Source organism: Ranitomeya variabilis, chromosome 1 (assembly GCF_051348905.1).
Source record: "Ranitomeya variabilis isolate aRanVar5 chromosome 1, aRanVar5.hap1, whole genome shotgun sequence".
Classification (NCBI taxonomy): domain Eukaryota; kingdom Metazoa; phylum Chordata; class Amphibia; order Anura; family Dendrobatidae; genus Ranitomeya; species Ranitomeya variabilis.
The window spans coordinates 1,131,686,030-1,131,705,117 of record NC_135232.1 but is presented as its reverse complement, the minus strand read 5'-3'; positions in this window follow the sequence as shown (position 1 = coordinate 1,131,705,117).

The window sequence follows — 19,088 nt, the reverse complement described above, 5'->3', positions numbered from 1 at the left end:
TGGCTAGAGGAAGTCAGCCCTCCAGCTCCCTGCCCCGTCCCAGGCAGAGCGCTGCTGACAGAGCCGGCAGAACGCCGCCCGTTAGATGCCACACGCCGAGAGGCCTGGGAATAAGGCCCCTGCTTCCTGGAACCGCCCGCTCCTCCGCGCCGAGCAGGCTCACCAGACCTGGCGCAGCCCGCTGCTCCTGGTCCCGACACCCGGTGAGTCACCCGCGCCGAGGGGGAGGCCGACACTTCCCCCTGCTGCAGGCCCCGCCGTGCTGCCGGATTCCTCCCGGCTCTGCCGCGGGCCGCTGCTGCACCGCTGCTCGCGGCTCCTGCTGGAGGGTCCCTAGAGGGGCTCCTGATACGTCGCCGGGCCCGAGGGGTGATGTCGGGGCTCAAGCACGCCGGAGGCCTGGACCTCCGCGGCCGGCGTCCCTCTGCAGGTACCTGGGCTGGTCCCGTCACCGCTCCGTCCAGAAGGCTGCTGATGGACTGCTGCAGCCATTCGGTGCCCTGTGTGCTGGCCTGTTCGCGCAGTCTCTGCAATAAGGCCTCCACGTTCATCACTGGGGATTGATTTCAGCAACCGCCGGACCAGCAGGTGAGCGTGGCAGTTGCTGAGGTGAAATTGTCAGTTTCTTATCCAAATCACCCCCTGAGTAAACTCCCCCTGCTTGCTCCTCCCTGACTCATCCAAAACCCCGCCCCCCCCTCTGTCCAAATTCAAAAGTACACATCCCAAGCAAACTATTTAACCCCGACTTGCCCTTGCCCACCCTGAGGCTCTGCCTTTCCCCGTGACCCCGTCATGCTGGCCTCCCTTCAGGGCCAGGGGCCCAGTACGGCCTTTCCTGGACTTGGAGCCTGGACATAATTTTCAAAGGTAGATTTATGATATGTGTCAATAAAGTTGATCATTTAGATTTCAGTATGCCACCCGGTCTTCTGGAATGGGTATTTTAAAGGAGGCACATCATGGTCATAACTGCCAAAGATGTTTGATCTCCTCCTTTAACAAGATCTCAAGATTAAGATGTAATCTTGTAATTCTGAGTTGGAATCTAGAAGCTTCTAGTGACATCATTGATGGTCACAGCATGGAACCAAAGTACCATTTTCCAAAGCAGATTAGTCATATGTAGAAGGGGATCATTTAGATCTCAGTATTGGACCAGACATTCTGAAATGGGTTATTTAAACTAGTAAAACTCTATAAGGCACGGTCACAGGTCCAATGTCTTAGAAACAAATGTCAGACAGTTGTATGATTTCAAGAATCTTGTAATTTTGCATTGAAGCTTCTTCTAATTACACCATTGATGGTCAGAACTTGGATTTAGTGCACCTAGTTTGCCAAGGTGGGTAAAGGGTATGTTCTTGGGATGGATAAAGCCATACCATAGTTGGAATACATGTCGCTTGGAAGCCAGAGGTAGACACTGTATAGTCTTCATTCCTAATCCCAAGATACAACATTGATCATCCAACAACCAGGCATGTCATCTCCTCTTACAGACATCTACCAATGTCTTAATCTCCTTTGATCAAGATATTATAGGAGCCAGAGGGAACACAAAAACCAAGATGAAGATTTAAATGAGAAATTTAACCTTCCCATTGACCCGTATGAAGTTCATCATTAAGGAGATGTCTCGAGATATTGAGCAGAAGGTCACTTCACCTTCGACTTCTCCTGTTGTCCTACAGAGCCGCTCCTATTCCATAGAACAATGCCTCGCAACCCTGATACCTAATTATTTCCTAACGAGAGCCGAGGTGGTTCAGTTAATGTTTTCTCTTATCCATTGCTGCCGTGACAATGAGGGACCTGGTCATCACCTTAATGTTCTCGAGGATCACAGAGCTTAAATGCCAGCCGCTTAGCTGCTTAATGCAATGCAATGAAGGGTCTTAATAGTCGAGAGGTGTCAGGTTGTCAAAATGCGGAGCTCGTTAGGGCAATTAGGCTGCAGAGCGAACCAGCTTAGCTAATGTACTGACCTCATGTGAAGGAGCTAACACCCAGCAAATTAACTTATTAGGCTGGATGACATCTTAAGTGGCGGATATGTAAATCTTAATTAAGGATCAAAATTAGACAAAGCTTCTTAATGTTAAGATTTTTATTAACCTCTAAGTGTCTAATCAGCAGCAGAAGATGGTGGTATCTCGGGTGGATACACCACATGGCAAAGCATCTCATGGCAGAAATGGAACCTCTTCCATCGCGGAGTCAAAAGAAGCCCCTCTATCCTAGGACCTGATCCCCATGGACAATAAAAAGATAACTGCTTGCTTCATGCAACCTGTCCAAGCTTATTGGACACCCCTGATTCCGTGTGATCAACTTTAGTCTAATGAATGGGATGTAGTCATCAAAGCCCCAAACTAGACGCTGGGGTCCTTTTGTGTATTAGATGTCTACAAAAAGTTTGAGGCGGTTAAAGATTTGATATGTGGGTTGGGGGCAAAGAGGGTGAGTTTCAGGAATGTCCCTGCTTTGCACCCGGAAGTTACGGACTAATTTGTAGGACAAAACTTTCTTTAGCTATTGAACCAGACCATAAGGAACATTGCAAAACTCAAGAGAGACTGTTCTAAAACAAGGAAAGAGGTGAAGCAGAGAACATCTTTTGTGAAAAAAACAATGATTTTGTGATACTGTTGGGAGATATTTATGTTCTATGTATCTGTATGTGGCCACCCATCGGTTGTGATATCAATTACAGAGATAAAGGACACAAAGTTTGGACCAGCAGTGTGACTTTGCCACCGGCCTGAACCGTGAATCTTCAGGAAATGAGAATATTTGCATTTTTCCTGGTAAAGAACAGTTTCTCCATACGTGTTGTGATTAGGATGGTGGAGTGAGTCAGCAGCCAGTGGTTCCTCCTCTCCTCCTGTGTCTTTATAAAGGCTGCGCCTTCGGTGAGCACGTATCTGAAGATGTCATATACATGAAGGTGACAATCTGTGATCCAGACCTGCAGACAGAATCTTCTATGTGACCCCCGCGGGTGTAGAGGTAAGAAGGAGGTGGGGTGCAGTTACTATTAAACTTTCCAAACTCAATCTTAAGGATTTATGGCACTTTCTTGTGCCCTGGGGATTGATGAACTCATCAGTAGGGTGCTGCCCATTTACTACTGTTTATTAAAAGTTGATTATAAATGCAAGGTCTGCATGACGACCTACGGATCAACGCGTTTCAAACCCTCACAGGCGTCCAAAACTGCTTTGAAAAAGGGCACCTGTGAGCGTTCGAAACGCGTTGCTTCGTAGGTCGTCATGCAGACCTTGCATTTGTAATCAACTTTAATAAACCTTGGATTTTTATGAAGCTGGAATTTATTATTTATTATGCGGACGCCTTGCGAGCTGGCTTCAAATCCCTTTTTCATACCATTTGCCCTGGTGTAGAGCATAGACCTCAGTTTATAAAGTTGTGTCCAAAAGTTTTGTAAAAATGTTTTTCAATTTTATATATATTATTTATTCTTTTTTGTAGCCGGTGTCAATTTGTTAATTCACACCAGGGTCCGATTCATCATTGTTTTTACTTTTTTTTTTTTCAAGAGTAAAAATGGTTCTTTCATTACTTAATTTGCGCCTTTTTAAGTTTAACTTGTGTTTTTTTTTTCTTTTCGGAATTCTGCCCGTGATTTTCCGTATTCTGATGTTTTAGACTACCTTAATTCATCATTTGTGACTTTTTGACATTTCAGCCAAGTGTTTCCATAATTTTACTCCAGTGCCCCAATCTAATTTTATTTTTGGCACAGCTGATGACTCACGTGAGATGTTTTGAATTCTCGTGTGACTTTTTTGTTCTGAAAAAGTGCAAAAATGAAAAAGATAAGAAGGAAGAGAATCTTTGATTTTGTGCAAAATTCATGATTTCGCGAGCGCCATTTTGAAGAATTTGCCAGAAAAACACAATGAATGCCACAAGACAAAAAAGAAAAGTCACTTAAGGTACCGTCACATTAAGCGACGCTGCAGCGATAGCGACAACGATGCCGATCGCTGCAGCGTCGCTGTTTGATCGCTGGAGAGCTGTCACACAGACCGCTCTCCAGCGACCAACGATGCCGAGGTCCCCGGGTAACCAGGGTAAACATCGGGTTGCTAAGCGCAGGGCCGCGCTTAGTAACCCGATGTTTACCCTGGTTACCAGCGTAAAAGTAAAAAAAACAAACAGTACATGCTCACCTGCGCGTCCCCCGGCGTCCGCTTCCTGACACTGACTGAGCTCCGGCCCTAACAGCACAGCGGTGACGTCACCGCTGTGCTTTCACTTTCACTTTAGGGCCGGATCTCAGTCAGAGCAGGAAGCAGACGGCAGGGGACGCGCAGGTGAGCATGTACTGTTTGTTTTTTTTACTTTTACGCTGGTAACCAGGGTAAACATCGGGTTACTAAGCGCGGCCCTGCGCTTAGTAACCCGATGTTTACCCTGGTTACCAGTGTAAAACATCGCTGGTATCGTTGCTTTTGGTGTCAAACACAACGATACACGGCGATCGGACGACCGAATAAAGTTCTGGACTTTATTCAGCGACCAGCGACATCACAGCAGGATCCTGATCGCTGCTGCGTGTCAAACTAAACGATATCGCTAGCGAGGACGCTGCAACGTCACGGATCGCTAGCGATATCGTTTAGTGTGACGGTACCTTTAGTATAATGCAAATGATGAAGATCTTTTTCGTAGAACCCTTGGGTGATCACTGACGGTGATTGCCACGTTCAATGGAGTCTAAAGGTACCGTCACACTAGGCGATATCGCCAGCAATCCGTGACGTTGCAGCGACCTGGATGGCGATATCGCTGTATTTGACACGCAGCAGCGATCTGGATCCCGCTGTGAAATTGCTGGTCGCTGCTAGAAGGTCTGCACATTATTTGGTCGCTAGGTCGCCGTGTATCGCCGTGTTTGACAGCAAAAGCGACGATACCAGCGATATTTTACACTGGTAACCAGGGTAAACATCGGGTTACTAAGCGCAGGGCCGCGCTTAGTAACCCGATGTTTACCCTGGTTACCAGCGTAAAAGTTAAAAAAACAAACAGTACATACTCACCAGCGCGTCCCCCAGCCTCTGCTTCCTGACACTAAAGCGCCGGCCCTAAACTGAAAGTGAAAGCAACAGCGGTGACGTCACCGCTGTGCTGTTAGGGCCGGAGCTCAGTCAGCGTCAGGATGCAGAGGCTGGGGGACGCGCAGGTGAGCATGTACTGTTTGTTTTTTTAACTTTTACGCTGGTAACCAGGGTAAACATCGGGTTACTAAGCGCGGCCCTGCGCTTAGTAACCCGATGTTTACCCTGGTTACCAGTGTAAAACATCGCTGGTATCGTTGCTTTTGGTGTCAAACACAACGATACACGGCGATCGGACGACCGAATAAAGTTCTGGACTTTATTCAGCGACCAGCGACATCACAGCAGGATCCTGATCGCTGCTGCGTGTCAAACTAAACGATATCGCTAGCGAGGACGCTGCAACGTCACGGATCGCTAGCGATATCGTTTAGTGTGACGGTACCTTTAGTATAATGCAAATGATGAAGATCTTTTTCGTAGAACCCTTGGGTGATCACTGACGGTGATTGCCACGTTCAATGGAGTCTAATAAGTCTTTAGGACATGGGTACAAGTGAAAGCTAGTAGGGATGAGGATGTCTAGGTCTCTCCTAACCAGCTTGCTTGGCATGGAGCATTGTGGTTGGCATGAATGACCTGGGTGTTATATAAGGGGCATTCATTGGGGGTATTTGCATTAAAGTGAGAAGCCAAAAATGCCTCTGATGCCAAATCTGCAGAGATGCATCACCACTCAGGAAAACATCATGACGGTCAGGGCCAGATGGAGAACCAGGAGAAGATGGGGCAAGTGAAGGACTCCATCAGAGCAGATTTCACACGCAAGTCCCTGTGACTGTGGGGGGTCAGGTCTGTATTTAGGGTATAAAAGAAAATATACACTGGCGCTGCACCAATGGAACAAGAATGGGGGAAGTAGCTACGTATAGTGTGGGGGGGGACTATGGAGATCTAAGCTGCTGGTGATGTGACGGAGTCTGTGCTGAACTCTGTCTGAAGATTAAACAGTGAAAGTAAAATAAGTAAATCACCTGCGCTGATTAATGATGTTGCTAGTACAAAACTTGCAATAATGCCTCCACTGTGGGGGAATTGAGAAGAGGGCTAAGTTAAATGGATTGGCGGGACGCCAAGTCCTTAGTGTTTAATACACAATTGCACAAAGGTGTTAAAATCGGGGGGTGAATCACACCTAATAGTGATTAGTTATGCGAAAATGCTTGTAAGCATGCACCGTTTTGCTCTCTCTGATATGTTTGTGTGCACTGTGCCAACATGCATTAACAATACGGGCATGATTATTCTGGGGGTAAAATACGGCAGGTGCTTTTATGCCTACATGCATATTTATACTCATTTATCTTTGCATTTTTTTACTCCCCGAGCGTTACAATATATGTAATGACACTAGGTGGGGCTCTTCGCATAGTACTGACCCTTTAAGCGCATTATGAATCTGCATATGAGTGCAGCCTGCATATGAGTGCAGCTTATCTACGGTGCTGGTCCGATGGGACATTTATGACCATGTGCCTGCGTCGCTCTGCTCTCTAACATGTTTGTGTGCACTGTACCAACATGCAATAACAATACGGGCATGGTTACTTCGGGGGTAAAATACGGCAGGTACTTCTAAGCCTATATGCATAATTATACTTATCTATCTTTGCATCTTTTATTCCCTCAGCATTACAGTATGTGCAATGACACTAGGTGGGACTCTTTGTATAGTACTGATCCTGCGAGCGCATTATGAGTCTGCATATGAGTGCAGCCGGCGTATGAGTGCAGCTTACCTATGGTGTTGGTCTGATAGGACATTTATGATCATGTGCCTGCGCCGTTTTGCTCTCTCTGATATGTTTGTGTGCACTGGGTTAACATACAGTAACAACACAGGCATGACTACTTCAGGGGTAAAATATATATATTTTTTTATACAACTTTATTGTCAGTACACCGCTCTGGTGGATTCACAAGATGGCCGCGACCAGTCTGCTCCATGTGCCTCCCTCACTGCTGTTTCCTAACAGGTGAATATCATTTAGCTCATTTATTCTACATAAATATTGGATCGATACGACACACAGTATGCTACCTCTCCCTGAGGAAGCCGAAACTTTTGCGGCGATACGCGTGGGTTTCTTTTCCCACATCTCCTTCCCTCCTCTCTTTTCCATCGGTACACACATGGCCCTAGCCTGATCTCAACATTTGGATCCCACATGGTGGATGTATTTGATTCTTTTTTGACATGCAGGACCTTATCATACTTTGTGGTCTTTTCATTTAGCATGGCTGCACTGGGTAAAGGCCGCTTAGGCATTGATCTTTATTTGCCTGTGGGGTCCATTGTTTTCCATTGATACCTATAGGGCTGTATGGTGCTGTGATACTAGCAGGTCTACACTTATGTGCTCATATTGTTGTGTTGTTTTGATCTGTGAACCATGTACATATAACTAATTGTTTCTGTATACTAAGCACATTGTATATGGTTATACCACAGGCCATTATATTGTATTGTATGACCATGCTGGAGTAGTTGGGGATGTGGGTTGTCACTCTTTTCCTACATTATCATATTAGGATATGACTTGTGTACAAGATTTGTGCTGTTGCTGCACTTTTAATGTTTTTATCTGTTTTTCTGTGTGATGTATCTTTTTGTGTGTTGCATTATTTTTTGTAAAAGCTTACTAATAAAAGATTTTGTATTTTTTATTTATGGTTGTGGTGCTCCCTTCCGTGTGGACGTGATCTTTTTCTATGGGGTAAGTTGCTATGTTTCCAAGTCCACGGTGAGCCCCAACAGTTATATATTCAGCGGTGCCCTCTGCCCTCACGAATTTATCTCCCTGCACTTGTAGTTACAGCAGTGCCTCTCCCTGCACTTACAGTTACAGCAGTGCCTCTCCCTGCACTTCTAGTTACAGCAGTGCCTCTCCCTGCACTTGTAGTTACAGCAGTGCCTCTCCCTGCACTTACAGTTACAGCAGTGCCTCTCCCTGCACTTGTAGTTACAGCAGTGCCTCTCCCTGCACTTACAGTTACAGCAGTGCCTCTCCCTGCACTTGTAGTTACAGCAGTGCCTCTCCCTGCACTTACAGTTACAGCAGTGCCTCTCCCTGCACTTCTAGTTACAGCAGTGCCTCTCCCTGCACTTGTAGTTACAGCAGTGCCTCTCCCTGCACTTGTAGTTACAGCAGTGCCTCTCCCTGCACTTGTAGTTACAGCAGTGCCTCTCCCTGCACTTGTAGTTACAGCAGTGCCTCTCCCTGCACTTGTAGTTACAGCAGTGCCTCTCCTTGCACTTGTAGTTACAGCAGTGCCTCTCCCTGCACTTGTAGTTACAGCAGTGCCTCTCCCTGCACTTGTAGTTACAGCAGTGCCTCTCCCTGCACTTGTAGTTACAGCAGTGCCTCTCCCTGCACTTGTAGTTACAGCAGTGCCTCTCCCTGCACTTGTAGTTACAGCAGTGCCTCTCTCTGCGCTTGCAGTTACAGCAGTGCCTCTCTCTGTGCTTGTAGTTACAGCAGTGCCTCTCCCTGCACTTGTAGTTACAGCAGTGCCTCTCCCTGCACTTGTAGTTACAGCAGTGCCTCTCCCTGCACTTGTAGTTATAGCAGTGCCTCTCTCTGCACTTGCAGTTACAGCAGTGCCTCTCTCTGCACTTGCAGTTACAGCAGTGCCTCTCCCTGCACTTGTAGTTACAGCAGTGCCTCTCCCTGCACTTGTAGTTACAGCAGTGCCTCTCCCTGCACTTGTAGTTACAGCAGTGCCTCTCTCTGCGCTTGCAGTTACAGCAGTGCCTCTCTCTGTGCTTGTAGTTACAGCAGTGCCTCTCCCTGCACTTGTAGTTACAGCAGTGCCTCTCCCTGCACTTGTAGTTACAGCAGTGCCTCTCCCTGCACTTGTAGTTACAGCAGTGCCTCTCTCTGCACTTGCAGTTACAGCAGTGCCTCTCTCTGCACTTGCAGTTACAGCAGTGCCTCTCCCTGCACTTGTAGTTACAGCAGTGCCTCTCTCTGCACTTGCAGTTACAGCAGTGCCTCTCTCTGCACTTGCAGTTACAGCAGTGCCTCTCCCTCCACTTGTAGTTACAGCAGTGCCTCTCCCTGCACTTGTAGTTACAACATACCTCCCAACCATCCCGGATCCAGCGGGACTGTCCCGATTTTGACAGTCAGCCCCACGATCCCGGGCGGGACATTAGTTGTCCCGCACTGGTTGGGAGGTGTGTACATCACCCGGCAGGGCCATATCACGTGCCTAGGGCGGGGACAATGCAGGGGGCGGCACCTGAGCAAGGTTTGTTGTTGTTGTTTTTTTTTTTTTTTATAAAAGCTGGGTCACCTCTCGACCGACCCCGCCTCCCACCCACCCTCCTTGAAGACGATACCCACCCTGCTCCAGCGATGCCTGGTCTCGGCTTCTGCAGCGCTCCTGAATGAGCTGTCACGTTGTACCGCTCATTAAGGTCATGAATATGCGCATATTCATGACCTTAATGAGCGGTATCACATGACCGCTCACGCAGGAAGAAGGTGCTGCGTCGGGAGTCGGGACAGAGCGAGAGGGATGTCGGTGCGGCCGCGCGGTGAGGAACAGGTAAGTATGAGGGATGGAGGGACGGGGGGACAGGGTAGGGGGGATATGAGTCATGCATACGGGGAGGGAATATGAGCCATGCATACAGGGGGGGGAAATATGAGCCATGCATACAGGAGGGGGGGAATATGAGCCATGCATACAGGGGGGGAATATGAGCCATGCATACAGGAGGGGGAAATATGAGCCATGCATATGGAGCTCCCCCAGGCGCAGGGCAGTGGGGTACTCGGTACCGGGTCCCTCTGTCTCGGTTCTGGGATGTCTCAGTGACCCGACCCGGTCCGTGGCCCTGCTAAGGGGTGCCCAATCGAAGGGTGAAGTTTGTCAAGTGTTCGTGACGCCACCTGTGGTACTCGGTCAGGATGACCGACGCTGCTTAGGGGTCCGCTGGGGTCATGTTATGGCAGCTAGATGGAATACCTTCCCACAGGTGAAGTATGTCCCCAGGGCTTCCCAGTAAGGTAGATGATGATGGTGTAGGTCGCAGTAAATAACGAGGACACAGGGTTGCAGTCTCTTTACCTCGTTACTGAAGGCTTCGGCATCCACAATCCAGAGCACTGCTAACAGGGCTGGCTGAGACCAGCCGGTCCGAAGGCACATCCAGAGTTCCCTTTGCAGGTGGAAAACAGTAGCCTTCCTACTAGCGCCTGTGTGTTGTAGTACTTCCCTGCTGAGCACCACGGGATAGTCCTCACAACTGTCGTGTATGTTGCTGATATTCTCTCTCTCCGTCCCCCCAGATGGTATGGATAGGACGACCCGTATGACGGGGTAGGCCTGGAGCTATTTTATAGGGACCCTAGAGACGCCCCTCTCCCACAATTTGCCTCCGTTGTCTTCATTAGGTTAAAGGTTGTTCAGCCAACTTGGAATTAACTGCCCTGCCGTAGTTTGAAGTAATGCGTGGAGCCCAATACTTCCTCGGTGTTCCGGGCCACCGGCTACGCGCCTCAGAAGGAGGCTGCCGATCTTAAGGCTGAACTCCTCCCGGTATTATCTCCTTGTGCTGTGATCTCGTTTCTCACTCTCCACAATATACTCCGCGTATTGTCCTTACTTAGGATGCTGCCGCAATGGGGTGCAGGCGCGGCTCCGTAACGTTCTATCTCTTGCTAAGTCTCTGACAGCTAACATAGAAAAAAACTCAGAAAAAATACATACAATGAGATACGGTCTTCCCAAAACCCTGTCTGATGACAAATGCACACTTAGCAGGAGGCAGCAGGCCTCCGCTGATAAAAGCTAGGAGCGGCACAAGTGCAAACTACTTGATAAAAACAACCACCTCCACCCTCCAAACATTGCAGGGGTTGGCTGCCTAGTAGAAAAAATGCACATTGATATAACTCACATAGGACGCCAGTCACACTGGTAAGTGTGGTGCACAGTGTCTGGTATGCAACCTATTAATGACGCCCCTTGTATTAACAGGCGGGCTGCCCAGCACTATAATATGCAGCACACAGTGACAGATTCCCCAGAAAAACCTAACCAACATAAAGAGGCCTGGCCACATCCTGCAAAAAAGAATATGATATAGTGCAAAAAAATGTATGCATATGATAAACACATACACTATATGAGTATTGGTTTAATATTTTGGCCAAAATAAAGTAAGCCCGCAACCCAACGTCAAGGGTCCTCATAATATTGCGGGTCCTACTACTAATATCAAAAAACAGCTAACATAGAAAAAACTCAGAAAAAATACATACAATGAGATATGGCCTTCCCAAAACCCTGTCTGATGACAAATGTACACTTGTCTCTGCCAGGATAGCAGGATGACACTACGTCTCTGCCAGGATCCCACCCCTCACAGGGACCTCTGTCTGCAGCTCAGATGTTCCTCCTTCTCCCCCTGTCTGCCTGACACGTCTTTCCTGGGTCTCACCCAGCAGCTTTCTCTCTCTAACTTCCTATCCAACCCCCAGTTTTACCCGAGTGTGAGGAGTGGCCTAATAGATAGAACCTTTTGCTCCCCCTGGTGGCCGGAGTGTGAAGTGTAGTGTGTGACTGTGATACCTGGTCAGGTGAACTCCTTTAGTGCCATCAGACGTACCATCACTCCCCCTGGTGGAAGAGCGACAGTACTGCAACGACCAGGACTCTGGGGCGCTGCACATACAGGAGGGGGAAATATGAGCCATGCATACAGGGGGGAATATGAGCCATGCATACAGGAGGGGGGGTCATTATACAGTATTAAGCATCATGTGGGATCATTATACAGTATGGAGAACTGTGTGGCCATTATACAGTATGGAGCATCAAGTGGAGCCATTATACAGTAAGGAGCATCATGTGTGGTCATCATACAGTATAGAGCATCATGTGTGGCCATTATACAGTATGGAGCATCATGTGGAGCCATTATACAGTATGGAGCATCATGTGTGGCCATTATACAGTACGCAGCATCATGTGTTGCCATTATACAGTACGAAGCATCATGTGGGGCTATTATACAGTATGGAGCATCATGTGGCCATTATACAGTATGGAGCATCATGTGTGGCCATTATACAGTATGGAGCATCATGTGGCCATTATACAGTATGGAGCATCATGTGGCCACTATACAGTATGGGGCATCATGTGTGGCCATTATACAATATGGAGCATCATGTGTGGCCATTATACAGTATGGAGCATCATGTGTGGCCATTATACAGTACGCAGCATCATGTGTGGCCATTATACAGTACGAAGCATCATGTGGGGCTATTATACAGTATGGAGCATAATGTGGCCAATGGCCATTATACAGTATGGAGCATCATGTGTGGCCATTATACAGTATGGAGCATCATGTGGCCATTATACAGTATGGAGCATCATGTGTGGCCATTATACAGTATGCAGCATCATTTGGGGCCATTATACAGTATGGAGCGTCATGTGTGGCCATTATACAGTATGGAGCATCATGTGTGGCCATTATACAGTATGGAGCGTCATGTGTGGCCATTATACAGTATGGAGCGTCATGTGTGGCCATATTTTTTTGTTTATAATTATTGTTTATGAAACATTGTGATCAGAAGTGCTAAATGGGTGTGGTTGGGGCGTGACTAGTTGTGAAATGGGTGTGGTCAGAGGTGTGGCCTAAAATTTGCTGCGGCGTGCTGTGTGCGCCGCTGACTTTGTCCCTCTTTCCCTTCCTCGAAAGTTGGGAGGCATGGTTACAGCAGTGCCTCTCTCTGCACTTGTACTTACAGCAGTGCCTCTCTCTGCACTTGTACTTACAGCAGTGCCTCTCTCTGCACTTGCAGTTACAGCAGTGCCTCTCCCTGCACTTGCAGTTACAGCAGTGCCTCTCCCCTGCACTTGTAGTTACAGCAGTGCCTCTCCCTGCACTTGTCGTTACAGCAGTGCCTCTCCCTGCACTTGTAGTTACAGCAGTGCCTAGACTTGCGGTGCTGCGCCCCCTGCTGGCATAAACTCATATGAACTCGAGCGTGAGAAAACATTCAGAAAAATTCCCACGCTCGAGTTCATATGAGTTTATGCCAGCAGGGGGCGCAGCACCGCAAGTCTAGGTAGCTACGTTCCCCTGCTTTCCATTCATTCCCCACTTTTTACAGGCAGGAGCACAGCTGCATTAGCAGAGCTTCTGCTTGTAAAATTATTTAACCCCTTCTGATGGATTTACATCGTGGGACTTGACTGTAACACCGGAGAGGTATGGCATATTGTTGCTTTTTTATTTTAACTTTGTTTCAGGTGACAAGGGTCTTCAATTGGATTGAGCGTTTAATAAACTATTACAACACCATGTGTCTTTATTTCATTAAAATACTTTTTTCCTAATGTGTGTGTGTTTTTTAACCCTTTATTAATATAGGATTAATAATGGATAGGTGACATAATTGACGCCTCTCTATTATTAATCTGGCTTAATGTCACCTTACAATAGCAAGGTGACATTAACCCTTTATTACCCCATATCCCACCGCTACACGGGAGTGGGAAGAGAGTGGCCAAGTGCCAGAATAGGCGCATCTTCCAGATGTGCCTTTTCTGGGGTGGCTGGGGGCAGATGTTTTTAGCCAGGGGGGGTCCTATAACCATGGACCCTCTCTAGGCTATTAATATCTGCCCTCAGTCACTGGCTTTACCACTCTGGCGGAGAAAATTGCGCGGGAGCCCACACCAGTTTTTTCCGTGATTTAACCCTTTATTTTAACACCTAGATCTCCCAAATTTAGCACACAGACTCTACTAACATTATTAATGAGGAATATGCAAAAAATAAGGGATATGAAATGGTTTGCTGTATGTAACCATGTCTCATATCCTGTCGGGTTTGGGAAGGAGATAGGAAAAGCCGGCAATTGAATTACCTGCTTTTCTGCTATCTAGCGCTGTATGAAATATAAATATATGTATATATGTGTCTCACTGACATATATACAGTATATGTGTGTGTGTGTATGTATATGTGAGTGTATGTATATGTATGTGTGTGTGTGTGTGTATATATATATATATACGTATATATACACACATACATATCTATTCTATGTGTACACATTAATTTTATCTGTTCTATTCTAACCTGTCAGTGTGATTTTACTGTACACCGCACTGAATTGCCGGCTTTTCTATAGAACACTGGTGCGTATTTCTCGCAAGTCACACTGATGGTCTGTGTGTAATCTGTTTTTTTTCTCGCCCCACATAGACTTGCATTGGCGATTCTCGGCCGAGATACACTGACAATCGCAGCATGCTGCAATTTCACTCGGATCGTGAATACGGCCGAGAAAACAACGGATAATAGGAGCTGCCCCATAGATTAACATTGGGCTGAGTGCTATGCGATTTTTTTATCGCATTGCACTCGGCCGTATTACGGTCTAGTGTGACTCCAGCCTTACCCTAATAGTCACAGCAGGGCTTTGCACATTGAGAGGTAGTGAAAGCAGTGCCTCCATCCTTTTCTCAGCAGTCTGTCCAGTCTCTCCTCCACATTCCCACGGAAGTGCTCCTTTTTCCTGTCTATAATCAATGTCTTCGGCCATTTTCCCCCAGTAGTGTCAGCAGGTCTTCCCCTCATTAATCACAGCAGGTTATAACACCCCGCCCCCCCCCCCCCCCCGGCAGTTTTATATTACTCACCTTCTGTCTATAATCTGATTGGTTGTTATAAGTAACTGCTTTCTACTCCAGAGCTATAACGCCGGCAGTGTCATCCGTCGCTCTTCGGTGGCATTATATTGAGAATCTGAGCAATCTAATATTGGTCAGATGACGATCCAATAATTTTATTAACACTGGCAAAATTGTTAAGGTTAAACAAAACGCTCCAGACAAAAAGCGCAGAGAATATGACAGGGATTAAAGATCCCCTGGACCAAAAAGCCCCATTAGTTATCCATTGAGTTTGATCCTATAGATATCAGGCTTATTGCCCCGGGATCTTATCACCTCTTGACTGCGGTCAGGACACTTCATCGACTGAAAAGTATAAAGGGCCCCAGACCAAGAAGCCCTGAGAATTAATGTGTAACACCCCAGGTTGTTACAGTGGCATTGCTTTCCTCACGGGGAGAGTGATGTCATGCTTGGAAGCGATGAAGAATCCCTTTAACAGGTATTCAGCACATACAACAGTGTTCTGACTCCTGGCCAGAAGGGGGAGCTCTGAACCTGGATTCAGGGGAACTTCCCTAGCTAATATATATTCTGGTCTGGAGGAGGAAATAGTCAGTCTAAAAAGGTAAAGAGACTGCAACCCTGTGTCCCCTGTTTCTTTCAGGCACCACGCCATCTTTGCCAAATACACCGGGAGCCCTGGGGACCCAGCTTCACCTGTGGGAAGCGATACCACCCCAGCTGTCATTACATCACCCCAGTGAACCCCTTTAAGCAGCGTTGGTCACCCCTGTCATGAACAATCTTTATTTCCATTCAATATTACACCTTTTATTGGACGCCCAGGACCACGGACCGGGTCGCTGCCATCGTGACACATCCCTTTAAGAACCGGCCCGGTTCTGAGTACCCCACGGTCCTGGTGGGCGCTCCAAATGATTTCAGGGTTTTGTCTGCAAACTGAATCTATTTAGGAGTCTGATTTAGTTTTTGGGTCAAAATGAATCAGGTCTAAATTAGTTTTGGGTCTGGCGTGGGGGTTGAATTACATTTTGAGTCTGGTCTGAAGTCTGAATTAATTTTGAGTCTGGTCTGGGGTCTGAATTAATTTTGGGGTTTGGTCTGAGGTCTTAATTAATTTTGGGGTCTGGTCTGGGGTCTGGAAGAAATTTATGGGCTTGGTCTGGGGTCTGAAAGAAATTTTTGGGCCCGGTCTTTTATCTGAAATAATTTTTGAGTCTGGTCAGGGATCTGAATTAATTTTGGGGTGTGGTTGTTTAAGGTCTAAATTAATTTATGGGCCTGTCTGGGGTCTGAAATAATTTTTGGGTCTGGTGTAGGAGTTGAATTCATATTTGGGTGTGGTCTAGTGTCTGAATTAATTTTTGGTCTGGTCTGGGGTCCAAATACATTTTTGGGGCTGGTCTAGGGTGTGAATTAATTTTTTGATTGGGTCTGGAGTCTGAAATTAACTTTGTGGTCTGGGGGTCTAAACGTATTACCGTAATTAATTGAAAAAAATCCCCCAAAAGTGGACCATCCCTTTAAGAATTGAGGGGAGGGTGAGAATTACCAGACTGTGGGTGGACAGCTGTGGCTTATCCCCATCCAGACTTCACTCCACTTGTGACTTCTCTTCAGATTATTCTCTCCTTCCCATATTTAATTAATGAGACCTGCAATAACAGGAGGATTTATTTCCCCGCCCAAACTCAATGGGATTAATTGATGCGCCATCAGCTCCTATTATCAGATTTATTAGCGTTGAATAAAACATCTTGGATTCTGGTTGTTGAAATGATTCGGATGAAAAAAAAAACATTGTATTATTATTTATGGAGAAGGTAACGGGCAATCGACCGCCGGCGCCCAGCGAAGACCGCCATACAATGTGCTGCATTCCGTCTATGGGTTCACCATAGATTAGTCTTTATTTAAAGGGCATCTGTCCCCGGGGTCTATGAAGCCCTGAGGTCTCGTACACAAGGCCGTATCCCGGATCCGTGGTTCGTGACTCGCTATGCAGTCCTGTACAACTCAAATTGTATTTTGTTTGTAGCTGCCGGGTCACATATACCCCTTTATACGGGGCAGAGACTTTTCACTGCCACCTGAGCAGAGTGACTTCACTGTCTTGAATATACCGTACACTTTTTAGTGGCGGTATTACAAAACTACATTACAGGTACATTTTATACCCATTGATATCTGCTGATGTAATTTGGATGGTAACATATAAATAGTGCTATTATACCCTACACAAAAGTAATGTTGTTACCCTGTCCACACAGACATGACTACTTTAGGTTATATATAAATAATACTGCACATAAATAGTACCCCTATACCATATACCTCAATATTACCACTAGAACATACACCTAAATGTACCGCTACACATACACGTTAATGTACCTTTACATCATACACATAAATAGCATTGCTATACCATACACATAAATATTACATACATAGTACAACTATGCCATAAACAAAAATGGATCACTATACCATACATATTAATAATACTGCTAGAACATACACCTAAATGTAATGCTACACCATATACATACCTCTACATCATACATATAAGTAGTACTGGTATACCACACAGACATAAAAAGTAGCTATACCATACACATAAATAGCACAGCACACCAAACCTATAGATAGTACAGCCATGTCATACACATAAATTGTACAGGTATACCATACACATAAATATTACATACATAGTACAACTATGCCATAAACAAAAATGGATCACTATACCATACATATTAATAATACAGCTAGAACATACACCTAAATGTAATGCTACACCATATACATACCTCTACATCATACATATACTGTAAGTAGTACTGGTATACCACAGACATAAAAAGTAGCTATACCATACACATAAATAGCACAGCACACCAAACCTATAGATAGTACAGCCATGTCATGCACATAAATTGTACAGGTATACCATACACATAAATAGTACACCAAACACGGAGACTATAAAAGCCATGCCATACACATAAATATACCACTATATTATGCACATTAATACTACACCTATACACATAAATTGTACAACAATATCATACATGTAAATGTACCACTACTCAATACATATAAATGTACTGCTATATCATACACAAAAATAGTAAAACATACATATAGAGAGAACAGCCATGCCATACACATAAATGTACCGCTAAACTCTATTCATCATTAGAACACCATACACATACACTGTACAACTATACCATACACATAAATGTATCTCTGAACCATACAAATAAATGTACTGCTATACCATACACATAAATGTATCTCTGAACCATACAAATAAATGTACTGCTATACCATACACATAAATGTATCTCTGAACCATACAAATAAATGTACTGCTATACCATAAACATAAGTTATACACCATACACATAGAGAGAACAGGCATAGCGTATGCATAAATGTACCACTATACTATATACCTTATTAGTGCACCATATACATACACAACTATACTATGCAGATAAATGTACTGCTGTACAATACACATAAGTTATACACCATACACATAGAGAGAACAGGCATAGCGTATGCATAAATGTAGAACTAAACTATATACCTTATTAGTGCAGCATACACATACAGAACTATACTATGCAGATAAATGTTCTGCTGTACCATACACATACGTTATACACTATGCACATAGAGAGAACAGGCATAGCGTACACATAAATGTAGCACTAAACTATATACCTTATTAGTGCACCATACACATACAGAACTATACCTTACACATAAATGTACTGCTATACCATACACATAAGTTACACACCATGCACATAGAGAGAACAGCCATGCCATACACATAAATGTACTGCTATACTATACACATAAATGTAACTCTGGACCATACACATAAATGTACTACTGCTATACCATACACATAAGTTATACACCATGCACATAGAGAGAACAGCCATGCTGTACACATAAATGTATCTCTGAACCATACACATAAATGTACTACTGCTATACCATACACATAAGTTATACACCATGCACATAGAGAGAACAGCCATGCCGTACACATAAATGTACTGCTATACTATACTATACACATAAATGTATCACTGAACCATACACATAAATGTACTACTGTCATATCATACACATAAATGTACTGTTATACATACACATAAGTTGTACACCATATACATAGAGAGAACAGCCATGCCGTACACATAAATGTACTGCTATACTATACACATA